Raw genomic sequence first — 5,651 nt, 5'->3', positions numbered from 1 at the left:
AACAACAACAACAACAACAAGAAGTTTCTGGTGTAGAGAGAGACTGAATCACTGCCTCATAGGGTGGGGAAAGAATATGGGCAAATAGCCCCTTAGATCATCACCATCCATGAGATTCGTGTAACAGGACTGCATACAAAATGCTGTAAGAAGGGAAGTAGGAACAGCTAACTCTGCCTAGATAAGACTCCAGAGAAAAGGGGTGAACATAGCAGAGTCTTAAAGGATAAAAACTGGATTAGGCCAAGAGAAGTTAGGCTGGAGTGATCTTTATTAGGACTTTTGTCGTTGCTAGGTTCTGTCTAGTTGATTTTATACTTAGAGTGACAATGTAGAACCTGGGTCAATTCTACTCTGGAGTCACTAGATGGGTTCAAGTCATTAACCTTTGAGTTAGTAGTGACACACTTAACTCTGCCACTAAGGCTCTTTTTGAGTTTCTTTGGAGAGAAATCTACAGAAAGTGAATGTCTAATTTAAGGAAAAAAATATTACAGGATTCCAGTTGGATTCATCACACTATCCCAGAATCAAGATCTGGAGGACTGCAGACAAGACAAGAATCAACGTCTGTCCACATCTTGTTTTCATTTCTTTCTCTACCTTTTGCTCTTCCTTACACAGCCAACGTTCTGATCCAGGCCATGATCTTTGCAGTCACTTGCTATGCATCAGAGAGCTGGACAATGACTAGGGATGATAGAAGGAGAGTTGATGCCTTTGAGCTGCGGTTCTGGAGAATAGTACTGAATATACCATAAACTGCTAGAAGAACAAACAAGTTCATCCTGGAGAGGGTGAGGCTGCTCCTTGGAGGCAAGGATTCTGAAGCTTCGTCCGACATAGTTTGGACATGTTGCAAGGCGGGAACAGTCTTTGGAGAGGGATGTCATACTTGGGAGGGTGGAGGGACAGCACAGGAGAGGAAGACCCTCAATGAGATGGATTGATTCAGTCATTGGGGGAATGGGGATAGGCATATCAGAGACAATAAGATTGGCAAGGAATAGAGGAGCATTTAGGGCTGTTGTACATAGGGTTGCTATCAGTTACAGGCAACTTGATGGCACATAACAACAACAACAATAACCCATGTGGTTGTTGTTGTTGTTGATTGCCATCTAGTCAAACACAACTCATAGTGACCCTATGAACAAAAGGCCTGAAGCCTTTCTATAACTATCATCATTTCTCAAAGTTCATAGAGTTTCCAGAGGCATGTGGTTTAGGAAGTGGATGCCACTCCTGCTTCCAATAAATCTATCTTAAACTGGGAGTTTCACCAAACACTATCCACCATGGGTAACCATATGGCTTTTGACACTCCAGTGGCACAAGGTTCAGCATCACAGCAACCCTGGTTACCTCAGTACAGCATATTGACAGAAGAGTGCTGTACCACTTAGAAGAATGTCCCTCCAAAATATAATAACAACTGACTTTTAAATATAAAGGCCCTCCATGAGGTTTTATTGACTCTAAACTATGAGGTTTAAATAAAAAACAACCAATATTGTATGTTTTTGTTGTTATTTGCCGTTGTGTTGCCTGTGACGTATAGCAACCCTATGTACAGCAGCTCTGAACACTTCCCCTGTCCTGAGCCAGTCTCACTAACTCTGACATATAAACCCCCATTGCCCCAGATACTGTATCAATCCACTTCAACCAACCCTTTCCTCAACTAATACTCCTCAGTCCATATGCGGGAAGATAGTGTGATGGAGGGAAACAGGGTAAAAGGGGTGGTGGTGGATGAGAGACAGACAAAGGTTAAATGGAAGATGATCTGCAAGCTCAAGTCCAGAACTCCTGCTGTAGAGCAGGGCCGCATGGAAGCTGGGCCATGCCTCCTACCTGGGCTGTGTTCTCCAGAGAAGCAAAATCATTGAAATATGTGTATATCTTCCCACAAAGGAAGTGACTCATGCAGTTGTGGAGGCTGTTGTTGTGTTGTTGTTAGGTGCTGCTGAATCAAGCATGACTCATAGTGACTGTATGAACAAAAGAGCTGAACTCTGTCCTATTCTGTGCTGTCCTCTCTTACCAACATGCCCCAAATGTGACATGAAGCTTCATCATTTTTGCCTCTAATTTTGTCTCTGGTTGTACTTTCTCCAAGACATATCTGTTTATTCTTTTGGTAGTCCATGGTACTCTTTTCCAGCACCACAATTAACAGGCATTAACTCTTCTTCTGTCATCTTTAGTTATTGTCCAGCTGTCAGATGCATAGCCGATGATTGAAAAGACTATGGCTTGAATCAGGTGCACCTTAGTCCTCAAGCTGACATCATTGCTCCTCAATGATTTAGAGCAGTCCTTGATTACAGACTTTCCTAATACAATATATCTCATCTCCTGACTTCCTGACTGCTAGGACCAAGTGTAGTGATTAGGGAATCCAAGTAAAAGGTAGAGACTGGGAAGACTCCATGGGTCAGGTGTCTGGTTGGAGGCTACTTCTAACTCACACGGCTACAGAGCTAGTGAACCCAAACTGACAAGTCAGACAGTGGCTCTGAACTCACATCCCCAAAACCAGAAGTCAAAGGATGATGAGTTGGGTGAAAGAGGGTAAATTTTGCCAGACATCCATATATGCTGGATACAGTCCACACCCTCAAAGAAACTCCCCTTTCAATTGATCAGCTGCTGACATAAAGCCACATAATGGAAGATGATTACATAATATCTCACAAACTACTGAGAATCATAGTCTAGCCATGTTGATGTATAATCTTAATCATGACATAAACCTTTCTAGGCAGTACAGAGTTGACTGTCCATGGAGTACATTGTGTGGTGGTAAAGAGAAGTCTGGTATGTTCAAAGGAGCCAGAAGGGGGAAAGGTGCCTGGCCTGAGTAGGGGAAGAAGATTCTCACTGAAGGGACCACCTTCACGAGAAACAGTCCCAAAGCTAACATGCTCCTGTACCAGCGGACAAATAGCCCCAGAAGATACGCACCTCTGTCAGAGCATCTGCTTGCCATGAACAAGCCAGAGAGTCTTCCCCAGAGTGAAATGCAACAGAAAAAAAAAAGCGAAATGTTTTGAGTCAGATTTCTATACCCACCCAGCCTTGTTTTCCCAGAAGCCCAGGCCCCATGGGCTCTGGAGTCAAAGGTTAATGGGAAGCGTTTCCTCCACAGGCCCCTAGAGTGACCCACGTGGGAGGGAGCTCCCCCTAGTAACAGTCCCAGCTCCCAAGAGGCGGCAGACTGTGGCACATTAATGCTGAGCGACATATAATGAACTTGTGTTACGGAAAGGCTCACCTTTTTTCTGTATTCCCCAAGTCAGAAGTGTGGAGGAGAATCTCAAGGGAGGGCATACATCTGAGGTATTTTTCACAGAGAAGTTCTTCCTGCTTCAACTTGTTTATGTGTGGCCTGAAATCTCAAACCTCCAGTGCATCTCACACATCTCCAACCCTTCTGCCCACTCCCCCCTCCTCACGTTTCAGCACACAGAACTTACTGGATGACTTTCCATAATTGTTGTTGGTAGGTGCTGTCAAATCAAGTGGATCTCATAGTAACCCTCTGAACAACAGATCTGAACCTTGTCCTCTCCTGTACCATTCTTAATATTTCTGAAATATTTAAGCCCATTGCTACAGCCATTGTGTCAATTCATCTGGCTAAGGATTTTCAATCTTTTGCTGACCTTCTACCTTTCCAAGCATGATGTCCTTTTCTGAGGAATAGACCACTTATAACAACAAGCCCAAGTACATGAGATGAAGTTTTGCCATCTTTGCCTTCAAGGAGCATTCTGGTTGCCCCTTCTCTAAAACATACCTGTTTGTTCTTTTGGCAGCCTGTAGGATATTCAGTACTCTTCTCCAATACCACAGCTCAAAGCTTTGTCATCCTTATTTACTGTCCAGCTTTTAGATGCATAGCAAATGATTAAAAGACCTTAATCGGGCATACCTTAGTCTTCAAACTGACATTATTGTTCCTCAGTAATTTGGGGAGGTCTCTGACTGCACATAGACTTTACCTGATGGACTGCAAAGGAATCAGATTGTTTACATCTGTGGAAGGAATCACTGGAGAAGCTCAATACCAGCAGTTAAAACCAAGGCAGTTAGTGACTGTGGAATAAACCATCAATAACTCATGTGCAAGTTCAAATTAAGGTACAAGAAAATAAAAACAAGTCCCAAAGATTAAAATGACAACTTTGAATGAATTTTATTTTAAAATTTTATCATTATTAATTTCAATGAACATCTACATTTTGGAATTTCATTCATTCATTGTTGCACTTTTCTCCCCATCCACCCCTGAATGAATTTAAAAATCCTTTTACAAATAGGTTTGAGGTACTGAACATCAATAATCAATGACCAGATGAGTTGTGACTATCTTCAAAGATATCATCCATGAAGAGAGATCTTTCCAAAAGGTCATTACAAAGACAGAGGAGGCAGAGAAAACCAAAATGAGTATCAGAAGAGACTCTGAATATTGCATTAGAGTGTTGAGAAGCCAGGACAAAGGGAAGAGATGCTGGAGTAAAAGAACTGAACAGAAGATTTTCAAGGGCAGCTCAAGAAGGCAAAGCAAAGTATCACAATGGAATGTGCAGAGAGCTGGAATTAGGGAGTAGGAGAAGATCTCACTTGGCAAGTAAGAACTGAAAGAACTGAAAACCAAATTTGAGCCTTGAGTTGCAATACTGAGAGTGCTATGGGCAAAATCTTCAATGATCCAGGAAGCATCTAAAGAAGATGGAGAGGACAGAGTCACTCCATACTTAGTCTGAGAAATCCACACAGTATTCACAGAGTTAAGATGTTCCCAGAGACTACCATTATTCTCTCTTCCTACCTGAGTGCTGGAGCAGAGGAAACACTTATTCATTCTCTAGATTATTCTAACCTCAAAGGTGTAGAGTTCAACTTGGTATTTAGGTTTTTGTTTTATGCTTTTGTTTTATATTTGCTTTGCAAAAATTCTTCCAATATCTATTTGACTCTGTATGAGACTCTAAAATCAGAGGTTCTTGGTGTGTGCAAATAGTGCAATGTGAAAGCTGGCACTTAACTCCATCTTAAAGTCTCAGCAGAAGTCTCAAATCCATGATGAATTTTAAAGTGGCCTTTTCTACAAGCATTTCTTTCATTTTTGAGTTGAGCTAATCCTACAGGAAACATTTTTTCCCCTCTGAGAACTCACAAGTGTAAGATATCACAAACTTTGTTTCTAAAATTATCAATAATGGACTTTGTCTAAGGAGAAGCAGAAAAAAGGACTGGGGAGCATAGGGCCATAAGAATCTCTCTGAAAGAGCCAGAGGGAGTGAGAATAGCACAGCCTCTTAACACCCCAGAGCAGAAAGCAGATAAAGAGCCTGTAGTCCAGCCTCACGGTACCCTCTAGAGCCACATCAACAGCAAGAGGTTCATTTATTCATTGCTGAATGACAGATTCACAGTTGTGGTCCTGAGAATTGAGTTTATTAGGGAAGTAAGTTGGAGAGTGGGTGAGACAAAGAACACCAATGCAAATCCAAGTTTTAGTCCAAGAGTCCCAACGCAAAACACCTCAATTAGTCCAGGCTCAGATTCAGCAGTCAAATCCAAATCATCCAGCAAGGTTTGCCTCAGAGCAGTTAGTTATAAGTTAGCTTCTCTTT

Source organism: Elephantulus edwardii, unplaced genomic scaffold (assembly GCF_000299155.1).
Source record: "Elephantulus edwardii isolate Elephantulus edwardi_28Jun2011 unplaced genomic scaffold, EleEdw1.0 scaffold00031, whole genome shotgun sequence".
Taxonomy (NCBI): Eukaryota; Metazoa; Chordata; class Mammalia; order Macroscelidea; family Macroscelididae; genus Elephantulus; species Elephantulus edwardii.
This window is presented reverse-complemented; position numbering follows the sequence as displayed.